At 48.1% G+C, this 26,815-nt stretch overlaps 1 long non-coding RNA gene across 1 annotated transcript; it reads right to left on the minus strand.

Moving 5' to 3' along the window:
* LOC120595236 (uncharacterized) lies at window positions 1-5,113 on the minus strand. Its single transcript, XR_005650770.1, has 2 exons — window positions 4,607-5,113; window positions 1-316 (listed from the first exon to the last, which is right to left on the minus strand). It is a non-coding gene; the product is annotated as an uncharacterized LOC120595236 (long non-coding RNA).
* Window positions 5,114-26,815: the final 21,702 nt, after the last annotated feature.

The raw sequence follows: 26,815 nt of genomic DNA on the forward strand, positions 1-26,815 counted from the left end.
TGACAACTGCTGAGTCCCGTGAGTGCTTCTAATGAATGACCAAACCCGAGGGTGGCCTTGGAGAGCCCCAACACAATACCCAGGATGCTTTGGGAACAGCAAAAGGAAATCCAATTCCAAGAGGCTCTGAAGATAAGGACATTTATTCTCCCTCATAACCAGGAGGGTTGAGGCAGGGCCACACCTGGGTTAGTGCACTGGCTCGGCAATGGCAACAAAGGACATCTCTGTCCATTTTTCTCCTCTGCTGTTCTTAGCATGTTGGCATCCATCCATCCATCTTGGGACCAGCTGCCTCATTGTATCTTCACTCCACCTTTGCCACAAAAAGGAAAGAAAACATTTTTATATGCACGCGCACACACACGCACACTATGACAAACACACTGAAAAGTACATAAATGTACAGCAGAAATGAATTATTATAGCACAAACATCCATGTAACCATCAACCAGATCAAGAAAGAGAACACTGTCTCACCCCAAAATCCCCCTCATCGTGCCCCTCCCAATTTCAGACCATCCTCAGCTCAAGGGGGTGTTATGCACCTCACAGTTTTTATGAAGCAAGATAAACTCCCCCGAAGTCCCCCCACCATTCTTCCCACAGACCTGGACATATCAACCTCAGATGAAACCAGTTCCCTAAGAATATCGCTGTCTGGTACCCAAACAAAATTGGGGCTCTCTAAGCCAGGAAGAAGGGGCTTGGCTGTGGGCTGGGCAACATGTCATTCTCAGTGGGGGGGTTACCAACGGTAGAAACTATGAGCATCAAGTGGACCCCCATCTCTTCTGAAACCCCCCAGGGGTTTCCAGCCCTGCCTTTGGTCAGTGGAATCCCTTGTCATAAGGGTGTTTTGTTTGCCAAAACCCTTTTTTTTTTACAAAAAATCTTCAAACGTACAGAAAAGTGGAGAGGATTGTATAATAAACACGACCTATTACCTCCATCCAGATTTAATCATTGTTAATAATTCGCCACGTTTGCTTTGTTCCTATTTTTTTCTGAGCCATTTGAGAGTAAGTTGCAGACATGATGATTGTTCGCCCTAAACACTTAAGCAGACATCTAAGAATCAAGTCATCCTCTTGCTCGACCACACTGCCATTATCCCACCTACACCCGTAATATCTTCTACTTGGTCCATCTCAACTTTCCATAATGGTCTCAAGATCGTCTCTTATAGTGAGTTTTATTTACCCTTCCCCTTTCCTTCCCTTCCTTCCTTCCTTCTTTCCCTTTCCTTTCTAATTTTTTAAAATCTCAGTTCAGTCTCATGCATGGCATTTGGCTCTTATATGTCTTTAGTCCCTTCGAGGTTAGAACAGTTTCCCACATATCCATACTTTTATTTTCTATGATAGTGACTTTTGGAGGAAGTCCAGGATGGTCGTTCTTTAGCATTCCACATTCTGGACTTATTCATTATTTCCTCATGGAGTCACCTAACTTGTCTCTCTATCTTCCTTAGCTTATTGACTTCAAGCACTCAAAGCATTTTCTGTTCCTGACCTCATTTAGTTCTTGCAGCACGGGAAGTAGGTGTCATTGTTAGTCACTTCCATTTTACAGATGAGGAAACTGAGGTCAGGGAGATTAGGTAGTTTGTCCACATCACATAACTAGTAAGTGGTGAAGCCGGGACTTGAACTCAGGTCTCTCACATTCCACAGCTTAACCCAATACTCCAAGGGCATCACTCCTGCCCGCCACCCTCGCATGGGCATTCAGAAACGTGAATGTGACGTTACCTGCAGGTGCTACTTTGGCTGAGGTTTCCTAAAAGTCTCCGCTTACTTTGAACCACATAAATGTGATCTCTTTGATGCATCAAATCGAGAGATCTGTCTACTCGATGACCACCATCAATCCTCACTCTGGCCAGCTAGATGCTGGATGGATACGAAGAGAAAACCCAAGAAAGAAGAAGGGTGAATCTGATGCCCAAGCCACACACACACTGGGCCATTCCCCTGGGGGAGACGCACAGTGCAGGGTTTCTCTAAAGCCAAGATTCCCAAACCTCGTGGTTCGTGTACCTTTTCAGATTTTTTCGCTATATTTAAAGATGACTTCAACTATTATTTACTTACTATTTTTAAAATCCTTTTCTCATTTAGAAAAAATAGTGCAGCTCGCTGTCACCATTAATTTAACATCACACATAGGAATGCTACATTTTCTAGGATTTGACATTTTTGGCGATCAAGAATTACTATATTTTCTAAGTAAAAATACCAACACTAAAAACAGAATGCACTAAATAGGATGATGTCATTTCTTTCCAAAGACTATCGATGCACTAGAGCACTGCGAAAATAATAATAAAAGCAAGCTATTTCATCGCAAGCTTTACAGGTGAGGTTAGGACTGTAATCTGCGAGTCATCTTGGGGTGAACACCGCAGCCACAAGTGCCACTGGTGAGTATTCTTGGGGAAAACAGGAAATGGGTTAAATCAATTTTAGACTTAATTTAGTTTAAAAGGTAACTTTACATCACTACTATAAAGGGAAAACCAATGTCATCTAACATCTCTTCGAAGAAAAGATGGAGCTATTTGCATTACAAATGTTCATTCTATGTACCACCGAAAATTTCATCAGCATGTTCCACTCTTTGGGACGTCCTGTTCTGGGAGGAAATAAGTGACAATTTTCAGGGAGACTGTTTTGTTGAGGGTGGGAAACTGGCCCAGAGATGTAGAAAGAAGACAGGGATGATTGGCTGAGTGTCTGAGGGGAGGTGACAAGGTCAGAGCCCCCCAGGGTTGGAGACAGAAGCATTTGCTGCTGTGTCAGGGGTGTTGGGGACATGGGGTACCAGGCGCCTCTGAGCACTTTTGAACAACAACATCCTAGTTACCCGTCAATCAGACTGTTGGGCTGAGCTTCCCAGAGGTCTGCAGCACGGGGTCAGGAAAGAGGCCTGTCAGGAGAATACTCGCTTAGGGGGCTCAGAGTGGGCGAGAGGCAAAAACAAACAAACAAACAAACAAAAACTCTAGCAAAAACGACTTGTGTTCAGAACTCTCGGAACCGACTAATGCTTCAGGGAGAATGTTTACACACCTACATATACACACACATTCAACACACATACATACACCCGTGCACACATACACACAACCTCCATAGTTGAATACCTTGGGTTGCAAGTAACAGGGAACATAGAGAGATCTGTTGGTCTGTCCAGGTGCTCAGAGGCGTTGCTGGCACCAGGTTCCTGTTTCTCTGCTCTGTGGCCTCTAGCTTCAGCTCTGTCCTCACACTGTTGGAAGGCTGCCAACACCAATACAACAGGCCTCCTTGTTTGAGTTCAACAGGAGAGAGAAAAAGTGACAGAGAGACAGACAGACAGACAGACAGAGAACCTGTGCCTTCCTGAGGTACCGTCACTAAGACTGAGGAGGACGCTGTTGGAGTAGTCAGAAGGAGCAATTAGTAATAACACTGATTAACACTTATCTGGCAATTTCTGTGCTACAGGCACTGTTCTTAGCCTTTCCACACACTATTTCATCAACTCTAAAATGCCTTGTGAGAGGCATCTTAGAAAAACACAGCTAATAAAACCGACAGACCATCTATTTCAACATCCGTCTCAATCCCTTAGATCAATGAAATACCCTATATTAGCTCATTTACCCTTCACTACAGCCCTATGAGGTGGGATAACATCATGACCCCACTTTATATACAGGGAAAAACAGAGGTCACAGAGACTGAATAGTATGAATAGCCGGTCCCCCAAGTAGAAAGAGGTGGAGGCTGGATTTGAACCCAGGCAGTCTGGCTGCAGAGGACTGAGTCTTATGTACTCACACTTGCCTTCCCGCTTCCCGTGAGTTTGGAGCCATTTGAGAAACAGACCCAGAAATCGCAGAGATCAGAACATCTGCTTATTGGTAAAGCTTAAATAGGTGGTCACAGTGGACTTGCCAACACCCCCAAATTGAACTTCTTCTCTGAAATGTAAGCTTCTCTCTGGCAGGATTAGAAGCACAAGGATGAGCTCCACTAGACTGTTTTCCTCCTCCTGGGGGAATCGTGAAAGGCAGAGATAAGCTGGAGCTGTTTTTCCTCTGCTTCTCTCTCCTGGCGAGTGGAATGGAAAACTTCTCTCTTATTTAGTAACACGATGAATCTTGCCTTGCAAAGTGTAGGGGAGGGAAAAAAATCTTTTCCTCTCCCATCTGAGGTTCTCCAGTTGGGGTCCTGTAAATTAGACTGGCCAACGACAGACTAGCAAGAGAAAAACAAACATGTGTGCATCACACACATACACATGGAAGCCCCATGGCTGAGTAAGCCAAAGGAGTGGTTAGAACTCACGTTTACATATCGTCTTAGGCAAAAACAAAGAAAAAGGAGTTGGGGGCTGTGAGGAGAGGAAGCAACTTAAGGCATGTTGACCAGGAAAAGTATGTTTAGGAAAGTTTGTTATGCAGATTGAAGTCCTGCCTTCTCCATTATGAGAGTTAAGAGTCTTCCTGTTCTTGGTAAGGAGAGGGAGACCTCACTACAGGTGAAAATTTTCTTTATAAAGGTAAACTTTCTTTTGTTGAGCTGAAAATAATAATAAAACAGTTAGTTACTTTACCGGCAAAAAATGGGTTTATTCGAGAACAATAAAGAATTGCAGTTTGGGACACACAACCTCCTGCAAAACCCCTGCAATTCTGGAGAATGAAGGGGAGGACCGTCCTTCTATAGAGGAAGGGGAGGGGTTGCAGTGGGCTGTTACAAACAAAGAGTCCATTGGAGGAGACTGGGAGTTCTCAGTGTAGTGGCTTTTCATTGGCTGAGTTGTGACAGTCTCTCATTGGCTGAGCTGTTGCCTGGCAAAGAGAAAAATCTTCCTTCTTCCTGCTGTAGTAGCGAAGTAGAAAACATCTTCCTGTTGGATGTGCAAAGTCAGTCTTTTCCTGTTCGGGGTGATTGACCATGAGTGGTAGGGCATGAGAGCTCCCCCTTCTGGCCTCCCAACTCCATTTTAGCAAGGTTTCCCTTTACTGAATTTCACACTTCACAAGAAGGAAAACTGGTGCCCGGTTTTTAGAGCGTTTCCTTGTCTTCTGGTTCTCAATGGTTTTGGCTCAAAATAATCTGTATACCAAAGAGGCATATTTTTTGGGTGGAATATTCTGGTGCCCCGCAAAAGACACATCATAGAAGAGATCAGCTGCCTTAATAGACTGATCTGTGTGTCATATGGACTGCCATTTAGAGAAAAAGCTATGATCTCAAGCCACATGATGGATTCCTGTGTTTTCTTCATGCTGGACCAATACTATGATCCTCTCAAGAGTGTGTCATCAGCTGATAGCTCTACCGAATGGTGGCTAATCTATGGCTTGATTGCCAAGTCAACAGTCCACAGTATTTCCCAACTTTGTAAGATTTTATCAGACCAGCTGGCCCCATGATTTATGGTCCTAAGGGAAATCTGTTCTCTCTTACTTCCCTCTTTTGTGGCTGTCAAATCGCACCTGTCAAGGAATAGGGGTGTGTTAGTCATCCAACTTGTAGGCATCCTCCCTCATTCCTTCTTCCATGTTGTTCTAGTAAACCACAAACTCTTCTTAGATCTATGATCCTTCTTTTCTACAACATTTTCCCGGACCCCCGCCCCAGAAAGCTTTCCTTTGCACTCCATTAGCCAGAATTGGGCCAGGTACCCATTCCTAAAGCAATCACCGCCAAGGGAGATGGGGTCCACTGATTATCCTAATCAGGGCTGGCCCCTGGGGGGCCCTTCAGTGGAGAAGAGGTTGGAGGGGTGCAGGGAAGCCTCCACAGTGCCCACCACTCTGGGGGGCCAATGTTCGACGTCCGTAACAGGCTCTCCCACATTCCAGTCTGTTATCAGGTCCCCACTGAGGTGGACATGGAGTGGACTCCCCAGGACCCACTCCAGCACCTAGCCCATGAGAGACTACGAGAGTGCGCTCTGTACTTACGAGGCTCCTGCTCTTAAGAGGAGCTTCAGGGAGATGTATGAGAATAAGAACCAGGAAGCAGGCAGCCCTGATTGATAATGGCCACTGTCCTTGGTCAGCAAGGAGACCAATGTGGACTGGAGCTGATCCTGTAAATGACAGGTGACCACAGTGACTGTTTTGCCTCTGGAGTGATGCGGCCACAAGCCAAGGGGTGCCGGCAACCACCAGCAGCTGGAAGAGACAGGAACGAATTCTCCCTTAGAGCCTCCAGAAAGAATGCAGCCCTGCCGATACTTTGACTCTAGCCCAGTGAAGCTGATTTTGGACTTCCAGCCTCCAGAACTACGAAAGAATGACTTTCTGTTTTAAGCCACTAAGTTGACCAGCCACCTCCAAGCACTGCTTTGGCGGCCAGGTTGGAATGCACAGGGAAATCTGGGAAGGTGGCCATGCCCAGTAGCTGGATGAGTGAGGCCATGAAGGTGAAGAAGCCTACGGAGAAGCCTTCTGAGAAAAATAGCAGGGTCGGGGCATAGAAAGGGTAGGTGGTGGCATTGAACACAGTGGTCAGGGGAGGCCTGGCTGAGAAGGTGGCAGCTGAGCAAAGACTTGAAGGAGGGGGGAGAGGGAGCAATGGGGATACCGGGGAAGAGTTCCACCTGGAGGAAACAACCGGTGCAAAGGCCCTAAGGTGGAATGTGCTTAACGTGGTCGTGGAAGGAGGCCCGAGTGGCTGGAGCCGAGTAGGCAAGGAGGCAAGTGAGAGCCCATGGAGGCAGAGAGGTAATGGGGCAGATCATGTGGGGCCTCAGGAGCCTCGGTGAGGACTCTGTCCTTTACTCAGAGGAGATTAAACTGATGCAGATGTTCACAGAGTCCCTCTGGGTGTGAGGACAGACTGAGGGCACAGGACAGGGAGCCGGGAGACTGTAGAGGAGCTACGTCGATGGTCCAGGCAGGACCAGGATGGTGGCCATGGTGGAGAGATGGTCGGGCAGGTTCTGGATGGATTTTATGAAGTTGGAGCCAGCAGAGTTTGCTGAGAGGTTGGATGTGGGTGTGAGAGAATGACGAGCAGGGTACTCGACCTGGGAACAGTCCACAGTGAGGTCCCCCATGCCAGCACCACAGGGACCATGCTTCTGGGCAAGCCCGAGTCCTAGAGGTGGACGGGCCCACAGGGGCCATTTCCCAGCGTCCCGGGCGGATTGGAACCCTGGCAGGGCTGGTGACACCTGGCGCTGGAGCCAGCTAGGTCTGAGTAATGCGAATAAAATAGCAGGAATGAGGCCCTGGGCCTCCTGGAGGCACAGAGGAGGCGCCTCAGCTCCCTGATTCCCAGAGAGGAAGGAAGGAGCCTCAGGAAAACCTGGCCCAGGACGGCAGGGGAGAAAGGGTTCTGTGAGAGCGCACATGGGCTTGTGTGGGCTTGGATTCAAGGCTAACCGGTCTCTGCCACCTCCTCAGTCCGAGGCCTTACACGAGATCTTTCTGAGCCGCCTTTGTTTCCCTAAAAGGGGGTCAGAATGCCCATCGTTGGGAGACTCACCGATCATTCATGAAACGTGTAGCACTAGGCCTGGTGTGTCATCGATGCTTTCAATGGTACCTCAGACGTGACCGAGGCAGACGATGTCACCTGGGGGTGACGAGACACTGTGAGTTCACTTCCTTACCCTGTGCCTTGGGGTGTAACTTTTCTGAGCCTCAGTTTCCCCAAATCGAGTCCTGATTTCTCCGCCATTCCCCGCCATTCACCGCTTGCCTCTTCCCCGTACTTCCCCGCTGAGTCAGTGGCAGCACTGTCTCTTCCGTTCTCCGACCGGAAACCCTTGGGGTCGACCTGGACTCTACTGTCTTTCTCACACCCCACCAGGAGCAAGCTTAGACCAGGAAGTGGGGACCCTGCACTCTGTAGCACTTTTTTCAAAATTCTCTAAGCCAGAGCTTCAGTGCCATCTGGGCCAGTTCCCTGGACTTCAGACCAGCACCCATGTGGGTGCCATCCTGTTTCTCTCCTTTAGGGTGCTCACCAAGGCTTTACCCACCCCACCCCCGCTTTTTCATGGGGTCCACTGGAGCCCTGAGGAACTCTAGGACACTTGCCCTAGGGGTCGTCTCGGGGCCTTGTGGCTGGACCCCAGGTCCAGGTGAGTAGCCTGGCAAGCTGATGTTGACTGCCCCTCACTCCCTCACCTGGAAACACAGGACAAGTTCAAGGCTCTGGGACATCAACTGTCCGCCACCATCCCTTGGGCTGGAGCCCAGTAGATGAGTCCAAACCAGTTCTCACTACCCAGCACCCCAGGGTGGGGTGAGGGTAGCACAGGTGTCTTACCTGCAGCAGGCTCGCCACCCCTCCCGCAGTTCCAGGCCAAAGGTCAGGTAGTCTACCTCTCTCCTCCAAGAGCTTTTTTCTGTTAAGCACATAAAGAAGGACTGCTTTGTTACATGAAACATAATAACATATTGTCCACGAGGTGATAGAAAATACATATATTGGTCTCCGCCCCCAGTCCCTGGCACAGGGCTCCTAAAATCCTTGTAAAACCTAAATGTTAAGAGCACTGGGAGCATTAGACCTCACGTGGGCTCTTAGATGGCTTCCGGATGGGGGCTGGTCACCAAAACGACCAAGCCATGATGTGGAGCTCAGAATTTTCAGCTCCCCTCCCCCACCCCTCGCATTCTCCAGAGAGAGGACTGAGGCTGGAAATGGAAATAATTGATCATACCCACGTGAGGAAGCCTCTGTAAAATCCCAACAGTATGGGCTTCGGAGAGCTTCCAGGTGCGTTAACACAGCCACGTAGCGGGAAGGTGACTCCGCAACTCTGCGGGAACAGAAGCTCGTGCACGTGGGACCCTCCCAGACCTCACCCTCTGTATCTCTTCATCTAGCTATTCATCTGTATCCTTTATCCTATCCTTCAATACACTGGTGTGTTTCCCTGAGTTCTGAGAGCCACTCTAGCAAATTAATTGAACCCAAGGAGGGGGTCATGGGAACCTCTGATCTATAGCCAGTTGGTCAGAAACCCAGGTGATTACCTGAGTTTACGACTGAAGGCATCTGAAGTGTGTGTGTGTGTGTGTTGTGGCAGGGGGGCGGGATGGGACAGTCTCGTGGGACTGAGCCCATCACCCGTGGGATGTGACGCTATTTCCGGTAGATAGTGTCAGAAGTGGATGAAATTATGGGACACCCAGCTGGCGTTGCAGAGGGTTGCTCGCTGTGTGGAAAACCCCCCACGCGTTTGGTGACCAGAAATGTCTGAAGAGCAGTGTTCATGTGAAAAGTTTTCCCTACACAGTAGGGAAAACTGGGATTTTCTCTACACAGAACAGAGAAATTTGGGTTTTTCTTCACAAGTCTAAATAAAGCATCATCAAAATTCGCCATGTGCTTCCTGATCAAAATCAGATTGTAAATGCTCAGCATGTTCTTCTGATCTAAATGGCCTATTATCTGAGAATTATTCTTTCCCCAGTTTTCAATATGGAGGCTAATTATTTAGTAAATTTGAATTTACAATAACGGCACATCCTTCAGAGAGGAGTTATCTACTTCTCTCTCTGCTATCTGTGAAGACCCCTGTAGTTCTACCCCAGACACTATTATTCATGGTCTGTAACTCTCGCTGGCAGGAAGAGACATCAGGCTCTTAGAGGCCTGGCCAGTGTCCTCTCCATCCTGGACGAACGGGACGACCTCTTTCCTCCCAGGACTGTCGAGACCATGACTCCATGACCCCGTGCCAGGCGATGGGTGATAACGTGCTCCACCAGGTCGGTCTTAAGCTGTGCTACAGAAAGGGAGGACATGAGGCCACTCATTTGGCTTCCTTTGCCCTCCCCGGGGGCAGTATGTGGAAGGCAAGGGCTCGATTAAGGTTGAAAGGCCCTGGGATTGCAGGGATCATGGTCGGGGGTGGGGAACGGGGAAGAATAACCCGGATCGGAACATATGTTCTGCATTCATACTGGGAGATGCCAAACGTGACCATTTAATACCACAAAAAGTCTCGCTCACATGTTCCTGCTTCCTCTGGTTAAGAACTGCGTTCATGGTCATCATCAGCGAAGCCCAGGAAAACTGGGGGAGGGTCACCGGAAGCCGGCGTTCACGCTGGCCTGATGGCCGGGGCAGCGCCATGAGTAACGGTGTAACCGGAGCTAAATAAATGGCGCTAGAGATCGGCAGAGGCGAGAAGAACGTGAGGGACAACAGCTCCGCTGCCTCTTCTGCGTGGCGAGCGCTATTAGCCAGAAAGGACACGTCTGGCAATAAAGAACATGAGAGGGTCCTTGGACCCTCCACGTGATAGGCAAGTACCTCTTCTCTACCTATTATTCTAAATCTTCACCCGTCTATTGCTATACCTCATTTGGGTCCATGAATTTTGTAACACATTTTTCGATCGAATCATTCCTAAAGACTGGGACGCCACGAAAAGTCTTTGCCTGGGATCCCACGACCCGTCAGGGTGGCTTTGTGCCCCTCACCCAACTCTCCAGCAAATCCCGTTGGTTCTACTTACAAATCCTTCCAGTCCACTGCTTCCTGTTCCAATGCCGCCGCCCTGGTCCCAGCCACCCTCCTCTGCCAACACCTGTATCGTGGCAGCACCCTTCTTCCTGTGTTCCCACCTCCTCCTGTCCCAGCATGCTGCAAAGGGTGTCTGTGAACGCCTGGGCCGGTCACATCCCTCCCCTGCTCAGCACTCTCCCACGGCACCATGTCACTCAGGGGAAAAGACAAAGTCCCCACCACAGTCTGCGAAGTGCCACAGTCTGCCCCCATCACCTCTCTGAGCGCGTTTCCTACCGCTCGCCCTTTCGTTCCCTGGGCTCCAGCCCACAGGCCTTCTTCCTGCTCCTTGCACCTGCCCCAGGGCCTTTGCATTTGCTATTTCCACCGCAGGAGCACTCCTTCCCCAGATGCTGACACGACTTAATCCCTTACCCCCTTCAGACCTCAGCTCAAATGTTAGCTTCTCAGTGAGGCCCCTGAGGTTGCCTGACACTACAACCTCATCCCCTGTACTTTCTATTCCCTTCCCTGCTGTATTTTTTTCCGTAGTACTTACCACCCTCCTATATCCTATTTATTTACATCTTTACTTACTTATTGTCTGTTTTCAGCTCCAGAAGGGTAGACACTTTGCCTGTCACATTCACTGCTGTGTGCCCCGTGCCGAGCCCAGGTCCTGGCAAACAGTCAGTGCTCCATAAACGCTTGTGGAATTCGTGAGTGAATTGTGGCACTTTCTCACAGGGTCACAGTTCCAGTTTAACTAGATTCTGCGTGGGGTTGCTGCACGAGGACAGTTACGGGCCATGTCAGGAAATCATTGTCCCATTCCGGGAGTAAAGGTGACAGCCCACATTTAATTCAGGAAGAAATTGAGCTTCTGAGAGAGGACAAGTGACGTGTCCAGCTTATGGCAGGTGGTGTGGGTGCCCCTGACTCCTGATCTGGCGCTCAGAACCCCGCACGCAGGGAACTAGTGGTAGGAGAATGTTGTCGTCGTCCTGGAGAGGTAGGTTTCCCGTGGAGATTCTGTCTCTGGCATGCAAATGAGGGAGGTCAGGGCTGCCTGGACCACTGTTGGATGAGTGTTGAGCCTTCTGGAGCCCTTCCACCCAGGGAGCTTGGTAATAATAATAATAATAATAAAACAACAGTAATATTAGTGCCCTCCCCCGCCCCATGCACTTTGCTATGTCTTAGGAGCACCATTTCATCAACCCCTCTCAGCTCATGATTTATATATGGCTACCATCCCATTTTACAAGATGAGACACTGACTCTCACATGGAAAGGACAGCAGCCTGCCTGAAGTCACGCAACTGAACCCGGTCCCCGGTGGGTTCAGCCTCTTAGCTGCTATGCGAGGTGATTGGTCAGGGCAGTGACTGGATGCAGGAGTCAGTCTCGGCCAGAACCTGGCTCTCGGGCCCCGATGGAGGCAGGCACCCGAGCCCCTGGCCCTTCGCCAGGAATCGTGGACTTGGCATAGAGCCTAGAGGAGCGAAAGGTTAGAGTGCAGATTCAAAGCCGAGACTGCCAGGTTTCAAATCGCAGCTCTGACCAACCAAACACTCCACATCTTCCCCGTCCCTTCAGTTCTCCTCCCCCCACTACCAACCTCGGTCCTGAGGAGGAAAACACTAGGTTATCTGCTCCTTTTCCATATACGTTTGTCCCACAATCACAATATAGCATTCTTTTATGTGTTTTTAAGTTCTAGGTAAATGGTATATTGTACTCACCAACCTGCGATTTCACGTTGTCCTAAGGATGTGCTTTTGGATTGTCCATGAATTGTGGTAAAGGGTCAAATTTACCATCTTAACCGTTTTTGAGCCTACGGTTCAATGATACAGTACATTTACATTGTCGTGCACTCGATCTCCAGAACTCTTTCCTCTTGTAAAACTGAAACTCTGTACTCGTGAAACGATGACACCCCAATCCCCGTACCCCCAGCCCCCGGCAGCCACCATTCTACCTTCTGTTTCTATGAATTTCCCTACTCTAGGTACCTCATTTGAGGGGAATCATATGGTGTTTGTCTTTTTGTAAGTGGTCTATTTCACTTAGCATAACATCCTCAAGGTCCGTTTATGTTGTATCATGAGTCAGAATTCCTTTTCTTTTTTAAGGATGAATAATATTTCACTGTGTGTACATAACGTTTTGTTTATCTAACCATCCTGCTATGGACGCTTGAGTCCCTTCCACCTTTTGGCTACTGTGAACACAGGAGTACAAATATCTGCCATGAGCACAGGTGTACAAATATCTCTATGAAACTCTGCTTTTCGCTCTTTGGGGGATAGACCCAGAAGTGGAATTGCTGGATCATATATGAAATTAATTATTTAAAAAAAACTAGCATGATAAACCCTCACGGCCCCATCGCCCAGATTCAACAATGATTGACTCGGTGCCAATCTATTTTTTGTTTATATGTTTGTTTTCCCTTTTTATCGAAGTATAATATACACATGGAAAAGCACAACCTGAGCCTATCTGTAGCCAGCAGTCAGGCTGAGAAATCAATCGGACCAGGCCCCTCGCGCTCCCAGGTTATCACTAAGCCGACTTCTAACCTTGCCGATGGGGTCATCTTTCCTGAACTATATTAAACAGACTCACACAGCACTTGCTTCCCTGCGCCTGCCTTTTTTCCCTTAACGTTAGGTTTCCGAGGTCCATCCATGTTGTTGTAAGTGGCTGTAGCTCCGTCCTCTCATTGCTGCTTAGAATCAATTTATCTGCCGTGGCGGGGAGGACATTGATCCGCCCCTGGTCTGAGCCTCTGATAAATAAAGTTGCAGTGAACATTCTAGTATAGATGATCCACAACTTACAATGGCACAGATTAGGATTTTTTTTTGACTTTATGATGGTGCGAAAGCGATACACGTTCAGTAGAAACCAAAATTTAAATTTTGATCTTTTCCTGGGCTAATGATACGCAGTAAGATGCTCTCTCGTGATGCTGGGCAGCGGCAGCAGATGGTCGTGCCCAGCTGTAGGCTAATAAGTGTCTAAGCACGTTGGAGGTCAGCTAGGCTGAGCTGTGATGTCTGATAGGCTAGGTGCGTTAAATGCATTTTGACACAGTATTTTCAACTTATGCTGGGTTCATCAGGATGTGACCTGTTTTTATGTGCACACGTTTCATATACCCAGTAGGGCAACTGCACATCAGGGAGTAGAGAGACAGTCAGCTCTAGTAGGTACTGCCAAGCAGTTCTCCAGCGTGGTAGTACCCAGTCTCCACTCAGTTGCTCCACATTCTAACGCTGGGTTTTTCTGTTTGTTTCGAAGTTGTTTGTTTGTTTGTTTAATCATTCTGTAGTGGTTTTCACTTGCATTTCCCTGATGGCTGAGGAGGTTGAGCGCCTTTTCATATGTTTATTGCAATCTGTGGTCAATCTTTTTTTAATCTATATTTCTACCCAGCCCCGCACTGGATTATTTTAAAGTAATCCTGGACAAGACATCATATAATTTTCTCTAAAAGTACTTTAGTACATAGCTCTACAAGATAAGGACTCTCTTTATAAATGTCTAATCACTGTGTTGTACACCGAAAACTAATATAATGTTGTATGTCAACTCTAATTGAAAAAAAGAAAAATACAAAAAATTTTTTAAAAGATAAAGACTCTCCTTTTTTTTTTTTAACAAAACCACAATACCCTTGTTATACTTAAGGAAGTATTATTTTTCAAATCACATATGGGATTACTTTTTAATTATATTTTCTAAATGGGCAGTTGCCACTCTGTGTAGTGCTAGCAGTTACGGTACACAGGAGATCCAGGGGGCCCCCCGACTGAACCCCTCATTAGGAAGGTTCACTTCAAGTAGGCGTGAAAGGAAGTGTGAGAACTAAGTGTTAAATCAAGTTACATTCAGAGCCTGCACCATGCTGCTGCCGGACCACAGGGAACAAAAGAAGATTCTAGCTAGGATTACTAACAAACCATTTACCCACACCTGAAGGGAAAATAGAGAATTTAAGTTGTACCCTACACAAAATAAACATTAGCTAGAGCCAAAAACCATGGGAAACCTAACGAACAAAGGCCAAAGATTGCCAGCAAGCTTTCTCCCTACTATGCATGCCTTTCATACTACATACCCTTATCTTTCACACTGTACGCCCATACCATCAAAGGAAAATAGATAAACACAGTCTTTAAACTGTAATTCATAGAAACTAAGAATGATGTATAAATTGAATTCCCTGAACACTCGGGGTCTTTGTCTGTCTGTCTTTTTCTCATTGTCTTTTTCTCTCTGTCTCTCTGTCCCTCTTGTTGTAGCCGCCAGCCCCCGAAAGACACACGGACCACCAGAAATCAGTGAGTTATAGGAAACACGCTCTTTATTCAGCCAGCTGGGTCTGCCAGGGGTACGCAGACCCCAAATTAAGCAGCCCCAAAATGTAGAGGTACAGGGTTTTTAAGCCCTAAATCTCATTCCTCATTCTGTCTTAACACAAAAGTCTATTTTTCTTCTATTTACTAACTGTCAACACACAGGTAGGTTGTGCAAGCGGGGGTACAGAAGCAGAAAGCTTATTGTTAGAATGTTATGTTCCCATAGGTGATAACCGATGCTCCCATGGGCGATAGCCAAGCAGTAATTTTCCAGCCAGCACTGTCCCCACTGGCCTTAGCGGAAAATCAAATCCTTGATTCTTCATGTGGAATTTGCTCATAGCCTCTATTTTGTAATACTAAAAGTTTAATAGAATTAAATCTCTTCCTTATATATGCAAACAAGAAATCGAGGAAACATGGGCCAAAAGTTAACAAGAGGAGGAGGACGATTAAAGGTCCAGCTACAGCAGATAGGAGGGTTGTTAGCCATGGGGACCAATTGAACATCCTATGAAACCAGTTACTTGATTCTAATCTCTGCTTTTCCCTGGCATCTAAATTTCTCTGTACTAGTAGTAAACTTTCTTGAATTATTCCAGAGTTATTGTCATAGAAGCAACATGTTTCACCTAGAGACATACATAATCTGTCTTGTTCTAAGAATAATAAATCTAAACCTCTTCTATTTTGGAGGACTACTTCTGCTAGTGAATCAACTTGAAGTTCTAGCCTGCTGAGCTCAGTTAAGTTTAGGGGAGTTCCTACCCCGACATAGCAAGGGGGTTTTGGGTTTAGGCACAACCAGCAATCTTGTCCTATGTCTGGGGTGGTCTTATTCAAGACCTTGTGTATTGTCGTTAGCAAAGTTATTAATGCTCCTTCGGGTTTTGGTTGTGGCTGGTCGAATGCCTGGGCTAAAGAGATAAAAAGGAAGAAACAAAGGGTTATATTTATGTACGCTTGAGTCTTAGTCTTAAGGGCCCGTCTTCCTGAGCTGTCCACTCTCATGCTGCCTTCATGTGGGAGTGATGAATCCACGATGGAATGCCGTCTCCTTTAACTGCAGTGGGCGTCGTCAGGTAGACAGTGAAGGGTCCTTTCCATTTGGGTTCTAGTCCCTTGGAAGTGAACTTCCAGATCCACGCAGTCCCCAGGCTGAAACTGATGGGGAAGTCTGTCCCCTGGGGCTGAGTGGGCAGCACGAACCCTGGACCAAATCTCCTTCTGTATACTTTGAAGAGCCTGTAAAGACTTAAGACAAAGTTACGTAACTGCTTTTTTCTCAGCCTGTATTCTAGGTACTAAAGGTGGGGGTTTTCCAAAGAAAATTTCAAATGGAGTGAAGCCATTAATATATGGAGTACACCTGGCTTGGAGAAGAGCAAAGGAGAGAAGTTCTACCCAGGTCCCACCAGTTTCTAATCCTAACTTGACTAATGTCTTTTTTAGGGTCCAATTCATTTGCTCTACTTGGCCTGAACTTTTGGGGCCGGTAGGCGCAGTGGAGTTTCCATCGCAAATTTAGGTAGCTAGCCAATTACTGTGATACCTTTGCTATGAAGGCTGGCCCGTCATCCGACCCTAAAGTTCCGGGGAGACTAAATCGAGGGAGGATTTCTTGTAATAGTTTCTTAGTAACTGCTAAGGCAGTCTCCTTCCTGGTGGGGAAGGCCTCTGCCCATCCTGAAAAGGTGTCTATAAAAGCGAGTAAATATTTGTAGTGCCCCCACAGTCGGGGTTACCTCAGTGAAATCTACTTCCCAGTGTTCCCCCGGATAAGTTTCTTTCCCTATGCCTAGGTTCTTCTATCTTCTCCTTCTTTGGATTAACTTGGGCACAAGCTGGGCATCGTGAGGCAATCTCCTCTGCGGTTCTTCTCCCTTCTAACAAGTGAAAGTAGGGGTCTAAAGCTTGGAGCATCTTAGTTCGCCCTAGGTGTGTGGTCTGGTGTAGTTGGTGGAGGAGAATCCTTCCAAGGGCCGTGAGAGCCCGATTTTTCCATCTGGGGTTGTCCACCACTCCTGTTGGTTCCTAGTGGCTCCCTTATCTTGAAAATATATGTTCTCTTCCACCATATAGGTCAGAGACAGAGGCAGTTCTGGGTAAGGGACAACAGTCAGTAGATGTGGTGGGGGCCCCACTGGCCTTGTGGCCGCTGTTCTTGGCTCTGCATTGGCTCATCGGTTTCCCTCAGCCTCAGGACTATTCCCTTTTTGATGCCCTTTACAATGAACAATAGCCAGAGCCTTAGTCACCCATATGGCTTCGAGTAAGGCTAAGATCTCCCCCTCGTTCTTGATGTCCTTCCCAGCTGAAGTCAGAAGCCCTCTTTCCTTGTAGATGGCTCCGTGTACATGTGCAGAGGCAAAGGCGTATCGGCTGTCTATGTATATTGTGACTGCCTTATCCTTTCCCCATCTTAGTGCCTCAGTGAGGGCGATGAGTTCTGCCTTTTGAGCAGAAGTCCCATGGAGAAGAGCCTGTGACCAGATGGTGCCAGTTAGAGTTACGACCACTGCCCCAGCGTACCTCCTTCCTTCCTGCATGAAGCTGCTCCCGTCCGTGAACAGAACTTCATCGGCCTCAGGCAGAGGGGAGTCTTTGAGGTCTGGCCGCGAGGAACACACAGCATCAGTGAAATCTATGCAGTCATGAACGGGGGTCTCGGGGTCTGGGTCTGGCAACAGATCGGCTGGGTTGATGACAGTAGCTTTGGATTTTAGCCATACGTTTGGGGTCATCCGGTGCCTCCCAGTTGTTGAACACCTTCTGGGCTATCTCAACAAGTTGGGACAGGTTCATTCCTGCAAAACCTTCTAATTTTTTGCAATTTACGCCGGATATCAGGGGCTGCCTGAGTAGCAAAGGCTATATTAATTGCCTACTGGTTCTCAGGGGCTTCAGGATCGATGGGGGTGTATACCCAGTATGCCTCGTTCAAGAAACGCTCCAGGGCATTCCTGAGGTCCCTGTATAACTTCAGTTACCTTAGAAAGGTTAGTTGGCTGACGAGCAGCCATCCTAATTCCCCCAGTTAGAATCTGGTGGTACCGATTTAATGCCATTCTCCCTGCCTGAGAATTGTGTCCCCAGTCTGGGCTGGTGGAGGGAAATTTCTCCTCAGTCTGTTCCCGCTTCCTCAACTCTCCTCCCTCCCGCAGCTATCTTTTGTTTCAGTCCGAATGCGTCTGCGTTCTTCTGCGGTGAAGGGGGTAATTAAAAGCTGTTGGCAATTGTCCCAGGTGAGGCAGTGAGTCTGAAAGACACTTTCTAAGAGTCCTATTAATGCCTGGGGTTTTTCAGAGAAAGGTGCATTTTGCGCCTTCCAGTTGTATGGGTCCCTAGTCGAGAAAGGTACATAAACCATAAAGGGCCTGTCTGTGTGACGTCCCTGGAGTGGTGCTTCTCGCAAGGGGAGGATGGCCGGGGTGGTGGTATCGGCTGGTGCCCTGCCCGGAGCCGGAGCAGAGGGCCCATAGGGGTTACCTGCCCGTGTCTGAGGAGGTGAGGCGGTGCTATTTGGCCTCTGTTGTCCTGGATTATAGGATGGGGGAAGGTCACTGTCTTCTGGTGGAGATTGGAGGACTGAGGGACTGGGCTGTCTTGGGGATTCAATTGCTGCATGTACTGGGGTGCCCACAACTAAGACTCATGCCCCTAGAGAGAGGGCACACGGGCAGAGCCAAGGAGGGGATGTCTGAACAAGGTTTAACCATTGATCAACGTAGAGAAACTGATCAGGATGTCCCGGGTCTCCTGTGACAATTTTCCAAACATTCCTCACCAAACCCTTGTCAAAAGAGCCCTCCAGAGGCCAGTTTACACCAAAAGATGGCCACTCAACTTCATACAATGTCCTTAGTCTGACTGGAGAAAACTTTATGCCATGGTCAGCTCCCTCTACAAATCCTTCTTTGAAATGTCGCAGGAGACACCCCAAGGGTGTCGTCTTCGGTGAACTCTGGCCTCCCCCCATCGCTTGCGCAGAAAACACAAAACAGACACTCAGACAAGAACAATTACTGGAGTGTAGGTGGACGCAGAGAAGTCTGCCACCTACAACCTAGACAAGACCAAAGACAATAAACAGAATCCGACAACAGGGCACAGGAGGCGGCGTCCCACGGCCTGGCCACAGTCCGGGAGATATGACTGCGTCCAGTCTCTCCACGGACCCCCGGTGACCAGTCAACAGAAACCAGAACAGAAAGGTACCTTTTATCCAGACATAGAAGCCTCGGAGATTCCCGTCGGGACCAGGAACAAAGAGTGTGTCCCAAAGGTTGCGTCCTTGACGATTGTACTGACCCCGTCACAGCATTTAAGGGCCCTGGAACGGCTCAGGTTGGCCACCCCTTTGAATCCGCAACAGGGACAGCAACCGCTTCGGAGGCCAGTCTGCTCTTAGATCCCAGGGCCGCTCCCTGAGATCTCGCTGGGGCCTCCAAATGTTGTAGCCGCCAGCCCCCGAAAGACACACGGACCAACAGAAACCAGGGAGTTATAGGAAACACGCTCTTTATTCAGCCAGCTGGGTCTGCCAGGGGTACGCAGACCCCAAATTAAGCAGCCCCGAAATGTAAAGGTACAGGATTTTTAAGCCCTAAATCCCATTCCTCATTCTGTCTTAACACAAAAGTCTATTTTTCTTCTATTTACTAACTGTCAACACACAGGTAGGTTGTGCAAGCGGGGGTACAGAAGCAGAAAGCTTATTGTTAGAATGTTATGTTCCCATGGGTGACAACCTATGTTCCCATGGGCGGTAGCCAAGCAGTAATTTTCTAGCCAGGACACTCGCAGCTCTCTGTCTTTGAGAGGAGACAACCCTCTGTCTTTGGAGTGTATTCCTTCTCTAATAAAGTCTCCTTTTGTCTCTGACTCTGGCGTGTGCTTGAATTCTTTCCTGCCTTCAGTCAAGAACCCTACCTCTCTAGCTGTGGGACTTGAATCTCCACAGGAGGTGGCAAGGTTCGCCCTTTTCCGCATCAGCTTGATCTGTGATTTTGAATATTCTGGTTAGGCAGTCCCTTGGGCTGCAGATGGATGGGTTCCTCTGGGAGGAGGCAGCCCCTCGGCCCTCTCCAGGCACATCTCCCCTTCCTGGCTCTCCTGCTCAGGCTCCCACCGCTCTCTTCCAGGCCCTCCCCCACACCTTGCCCGGCCCAGTTCTTTCTTTTCAAAGCTCACTAGGTGTGTCCTGCTCCAGGTGGACCAGTGTTTTAAGCTATAAAGCCTCTTATTTTGTTAGTGTGTTTAACTTTGAAAACTGGCTCTAATGGAACTTTTCTTAAGGTCTTGGTTATTTCAAAGTGTGGCTTCAGCAGGAGGATTTACTTCTTTATGAGAAAGAAGTTTTGTGGATTTCCTGCTGTGCTATTGACCCCCTAGAAGCTGGGTTGGGTGGGGAGTCGACAGGGTTTTTACACTGATAACCCTGTCTCTCCTATCCCCCTCCTGAGACAGGCATTCCAGGCCTGAATCATCATGCGGAGGGAGCTTGACTACCCCTACCCAGGGCTGGCCTCTTTCCAAATCTCTCCTCACCCATTCAAAGTACAGATTTTGGTTACTGTTCACCTGCTCCTTCCCACCCCCTGACGCCATTCACACAAATGACCCATTCACAGAATCAAAATACAGACCTGTTAGCAGTGGCCTCAGGGAAGAGAGTCCTGGGCAGGGATGGTGGGCAGCTAATGCTCTTGGAATCATTTGCAGGGCTGGCACACTCCCTCGCGCCCAGAGGTTCAGGAATTTTCTACTTTCTCAAACTGGACGAGCTCGTTTTCCCTCAACCTTCCAACCACACCTCCAGTGGAAAGATGCACCTGCGTCACCCACTCAGCCCTTTCGTCGCCATCCCTGGGACTGTCAGTGCCAACCCTTCATTTATAACAAATAATTTCTCAAGCCGCCTTTACGGTCTTGAAATAAAATACTAATAAAACCTACTGCCACAGAGAATTCTTATATTATTAATAAAACACCTGTAACGTAAAGGTGAAATCCAGAAATTTATAATTTACAATTTTCAACCCGACCCTCCCCCCTCCACATTTGTTTCACATGCAGACTTGATCATTCAGAATCTGCATTTTAAAAATCTCCTCAGGGGATCTGTTATCTCCCCCAGGATGTCCATCTAGCTCCAAAGCTCTGTAAAGCCCACTTCCGGCACGGCCTAGTTGAGGGATTCCTGGTTTTCTGGATTGGAGGACAACGCATAAAATCCCAACCAAGCCAAGGAGAATCTTCTGACTGACTCGGTAGCTGCAGTCCTGGGCAATTCTGTGTCTATCGACACATTTGACATTTATATGCAAAATGGAATTGGGTTCTAGGCTCAGATGAACAGGCTGTCCTTCTGTTCAAGAAAAATCAGACTGGCGAGAAACCAAGCACCACTTGGAGAGTTGGAGAACTCAGGTTTATTACCCTGGCGGTTCCAGAAGAGCTAGTACTCTGAAGATCTGGGCCCCGAGCTCAGGGGTAACCTTGCTTTTATAGGGCTTATCTGCGCGATTACAGTTGGCATGGGCCAATTGGTTCATGAGATTCTCAGACAGGAATTTAGGCAATACTTCTGTTATCAAGCAAAGGCAATATCTCTGTTATCTAGACAGAACAAGCAAAGGGGAGGGTGAGTCTTTAGTTGATCTTGAGGTCACCCTGCCCTTTGGCCTAATCAGCAAGCATGTCAACAGAAGCAGAACAAAGAGCTGATTACAAGTCCAGCCATTTGAGTGGAAAATTCCTCTTCACTCCTACATGGAGACACAAAGGACATTAAATAGGAAGAGGAATCCAGGACAGTTTTCTGCTGGGTGGGGTTGTCCTGTGCCTGGCTTCCCAATGGTACCCACCCCCCATTTCTGTGACACCGAAATGTCCCCATAACTTTCCTAAATGGCCCTTGGAGTGCTTTGCACACCATCCCTGCCTCCTAGGAGCCATTATTCTCTAATTATTATCTCCTAGGCAGCAGGCCCTTCTGGAAGCCATTGTATTTTGTTTTCTTTTTAATCAGAGTATAGCATGGGATATAATTCCAGGAATGAACAGAGCGCCTCTGAAGAAGAGAATTGAGGATTGAGAAAGAAAACTGACTTGTCAGCATCTGCCCTTTGGTCCTATTTGAAGTTATTAAACATTTTTTAAGTCCAGTTTTTGAACTCATACAATTGAGTCATAATCAATTCTCATAATCTCATCAAAGAGATTCCCACCCTTCACAAAATTACATGAAAAACAATGTGTTTTTAAGGACAGGTGTGATATCTAAGATTTGCATCCAATTGCCTGGGGGAGCCAGCTTGGCCGGGAGATAACTGTTGGAGCTGGGTGCTGGGTACACTGTTCCGCTTTTGGAGATCTGAAACCCCCAGGTAAAAAGCTTATTGAAAAGAAATCAGGCCAGCGTAATAGTCGATCTATCTCTCAGAATTAAGGGTCACCCCTCCCAGACTGCTTATGCCACGTTCCCCTTCCCTGCTCTGCTTCTTCATAGTATTAACCACCTTCTAACACACTGAATAATTTCCGTGTTACATCTACTGGTCGCCATGGCGCATGCGCATCACCGTCTGGTTTAATGCTTAGTCAATAATAACACTGTTTCTTTCTACGTTTGTGGAGAGAATGCGGGGCTGGGGGTTTGGCGGGAGATTTTATATTTAGTTCTTCCCGTACAACACTACGTAATTTGCTTGCCACGTCTCTTGTTCATCACATCTCTCCCTCTAGAAAGTAAGTTCCACGTGGGCAAGAATCCCTGTCTGGTTTTGTTTGCTGATATTTGAAATTATAAGTGTGGCTGGCATTTTATTTTTATTCGATAGAGTTGGTATAAAGGTTAAAAGTAGAGGTTCTAGAACCAGCCGAGCTGGGTGCAGATCCCAGCTCTGTCACCTGCTAGCTGTGTGACCATGGGCAGGTCGCTTGAACTCTGCCGGCCTCAGTTTTCCCACCTGCGAGGTGGGAACACAGCAGTACCTCCCTCAGTGGGTAGCTAGCCTCGCTGGTGGTAAACTACTCAGTAAAGGTTGGCTGATATTATTACTGTTGTAAACAATGATAATAAACGGAGCCACTTTAAATCGGAGAGGGAACTGCCATCTGAGAGGAATTGCTGTGCTCATCTTAAGTCTCAAACCTCGGAATGTAAAAAACGCAAAATACTCTTTGCACGGGGCCTAGGGCAACGTCGTGCCCCAAAGAACCGTGTGCAGAGGCAACAAGAAACCAGTTATTATGCCTACTGGATTGAGGACAACCGGACCGAAAATTAAAAATATTGTTTAGAGTTAACAGCACTACGTTATGTCACCTGCACCAATGGAAATGCCTTTCTTCTATTGATGTAATTAGTCCCCTTCCATTTTTCATAAATACCCATGACGTTTGTCTCCTAATCGGAACATTGTTTTGGCTTCTGCCTAAATTAGTGGGTCCCAGTCAGTGTTCTTATTGATCTCAAATAGACGCTTTTTTGCCTCTTCTTTGAAAGGCCTGTATTTTTAGTCTGCACTGCTTAGAGCACACATTTAGGGAGTCAGATAGACATGCACTGGGCTCCTGCCCGGGCCTGTTTTCTCCTATGAAACGGGTGTAACATCTCCAGCCTCCCTCCAGGATGCCTGACCAAAATAACAGCCGTCGCTGTGGTGCGGGGCATCTTCCAGCTGGGTTAGGGACACTCCAAGAGGCCAGCCTAGGCGGATGATGAGTGACAGACCCTGGATCCCCGCCCCTCCCTCTTCTGCTGCGACCTGTCGGGCTCCATACTAACCCTGCGGTCTCAATAGAGCCCCAAGGAGGGAGGCCTGGTGAGTACGCGAGGCGGCTGAGAGGGGCTGGTTTGTAAGGGGAGGCGCGGCGTGGGGTGGAGGACGGGGAACTGGGCTGTCAGGAGGGAGGGGCGGCCAGAGACCCGCGAGTTAGACCGAGGATGGGTGGGGGGGGGATGCAGGCTAAGAAGTAGAGATGCTGGCGTAAAAAGGGCAGGGATGGGGATGGAAGGCGAGGCGAGGCCCACCTGCGAGGACACTGGCTGAGATCCAGGGTGACCCCGGGCGGGCGAGGCCCGGAGCGGGCTAGCTGGCGGGCGGTGGCACGAGGGGGCTACAGGGACGGGGACTGAGGAGACTGGGGACTTAGGACTTGGGTACAGAGCTGGGGCAGTGAGGATGGGGATGCAGCTGAGGAGGTTTGGGGGCTGGCAGTCTTGGGGTGCGGCTGGCAGGGCCGAGGCCGGAGGATGCTGGGCGCCTCGGAGACTAACTGTCCCCCTAACGCCTTGACCCTTCCTCTCTCGCAGTCGTAGCGGGGCTGGCGGGGGGACCAGAAACGCCTCGGCCTCCAGGGGTCCCCTCTCGAGCCCGAACCCGAAGAAGCCCTGGACATGAGCCAACTGCCACCAGAGCTGTCCTATGGTGCTGAGCCGCTTGCCTCGGTACCGGCCGCTCGGACGCTGCTGCCTGGTGTGCAGCGTTGGCGCGCCCTGGTGGACAGCCAGGCTCCGTGGCTACTCATCCTGGCCCCGGGCCACTGCGCCCTGTCGCCAGGCCTTGCCTACTGCGTGCTCAGACCGATTGGATGCAACCTTATCCGCGACCTCTGCGGCCAGAGTGGGATGCCCAGGAAAAGGGGTCGTCCTCCAGGCCGCCGGGGCGGGGCCGCGCAGGAGCCGACCGGAGTTGTCCACCAGCCGGCTGCCGGGCCAGGAGCTTGGGCTCAATCTTTTCTTCTTCAGCAGAGGGCTTCCGTGAGTGGGTGGATGGTGGAGAGCAACGGGAGCAGCTGGGTGGCGGTGGGAAACCTGACAACCCTGACCTGGTCCCTGCGAATACCTGCTTCGTGTCTTCCTGCAGGTGAATGAATGCCCCTATCCCCCAAGGGCCAGGGCCACTGTGAGGGGAACCAACCTGCCTGTTCTCATTGATCTTTCTCGCTCTTTCTCAGCTGGTGTCGCAAGAAGCAGGTGGTGGACCTGTAGGAGGAGAATTTGTAGCCAGAACTGCTGGATAGTGGCAAGATTGAGATTTGTATCTCTGACAGGTGAGTGTGATGATAAAAACAGCCCTTTGCTAAGCACTGATCACGTGCTCCATGACCTTTGCTTGGTGGCTTCATTGAGGCCTCTTAACAACCCCTCACAGATAAAGAAACTGAAGCTCAGGGAGGCAAGTGACTGACCCACGATCATAATTCTTGTAACTAGTAGTGCCCACTACTGAACCCCAATTCTCACCGCCGAGGGGAACTGAATTGGAAGGCGGCAGGGTGGGTCCAACATAGAGGCCTTGGGCCCACCTCAGTCTTGTCTTGAATGAGCTGCACCTTGCCTGAGTGGGAAGCAACATAGGATAGTTGGCTAAGAGTTTAGATTCTGGAGCCGGACCTCCCAGGTTCAAACCCTGGTTCTGCACCTTCGTGGCCTTGGGCAAGTCCCAGCGTGCCTCAGTTTCCCCATGTCTTTAAGATAGGGTTACATGTGAAGCACAGCACAGTGCTTTATAAGTAGGAACTGTTTTAGTGCCCTTTTCGAACCTTGATTTTTGGGGGAAGGTGTGTTTCAAGACCTCAGATCTTTAGGGCTTCGCAGGAAATTGAGAAGTTCAGAATGGAGAGCTGGCTGGCCCTGGTTGCAGAGCAAGGGCTTGGCAGGACCTGGCATTGGGCTCAGACTTCTGACCCCAGAGCTTGTGTTCTGTAGTGATGGTCTTGAAACTGGGGTACCAAGTTTCAAGACTTACCAAGGGATACGTGACCTAGATGAGTTTTATTTCAGGTCCTCCACAGCTGTATGTTCTCTGTTCTAAAATTAACCTGCTACATCACATCTGCGGCGAGAACAGCCACGTGGATATTGTCTCCCAATTCCTTTCTCAACAGGAAGGAAAAGTCCCTCTCTGTGATGTGCGGTCCCAGATGTTACGCCTATTGGAGTGCCAGGCAAAGTGACCATTTGAAATTTTGGCCTTAACCAAATTCACTTTTCTTTTTTTGAGCAAGGAAAATATGTATTTTTTTTTCTTTTTTAGTGGTCAGGTTTACATCATATATATTATCACTTTTTATTCTTTTCATTCCTCCTTCCCCCCTTTGGCAACCATCAGCTTGTTCTCTGCATCTCTGGATCTGTTTCTATTTTGTTTTGTTTATTCATTTGCTTTGGGATTTTTTACATTCCACGTATAAATGAAATCATATGGTATTTGTCTTTCTCTGTCTGATTTATTTCATTTAGCATAACACCCTCTATCTAGGTCCATCCATGTTTCGCAAATGACAAGATTTCATTCTTTTTTATTGTTGAGTAATATTCCATTGTATATATGTACCACTTCTTCATCTGTTCATCTAATGATGGCCATCTAAGTTGGTTCCATATTTTGGCTATATTGGTAATGCTGCAATGAACATAGCGGGGTGCGTATATCTTTTCGAATTAAGGTTTTTATTGTCTTAGGATAAATACCCAGAAATGGAATTATGAGATCAACTTTATTATTAACTTTTCAAGGTATCTCCATACTGTTTTCCATAGTGGCTGCTCTAATTTACAATCTCACCAAAAGTGTACAAGGATTCCCTTTTCTCCACATTCTCACCAGCATTTCTTATTTGTTGATTTATTGATGATAGCCATTCTGACATTTTAATTTGCATTTCCTTGATGATTAGTGATGTCGAGTATTTTTTCATGTGTCTGTTGTCCATCTCTATGTACTCTTTGGAGAAATCTCTATTCGTGTCCTCTACTCATTTTTAACCCAGAGTTTTTGTTTTTTGGTGTTGTATAAGTTCCTTACATATTTGGAGTATTAGCTCTTTATCAGATGTATTATTTGCAAATATCTTCTCCCATTTAGTATGTTGTCTTTTTGTTTTGTTGTTGGTTTCCTTCACTGTGCAAAAACTTTTTAGTTTGATGTAGTCCTATTTGTTTATTTTTT

Source organism: Pteropus medius, unplaced genomic scaffold, assembly GCF_902729225.1.
Source record: "Pteropus medius unplaced genomic scaffold, Ma_sr-lr_union100, whole genome shotgun sequence".
NCBI lineage: Eukaryota > Metazoa > Chordata > Mammalia > Chiroptera > Pteropodidae > Pteropus > Pteropus medius.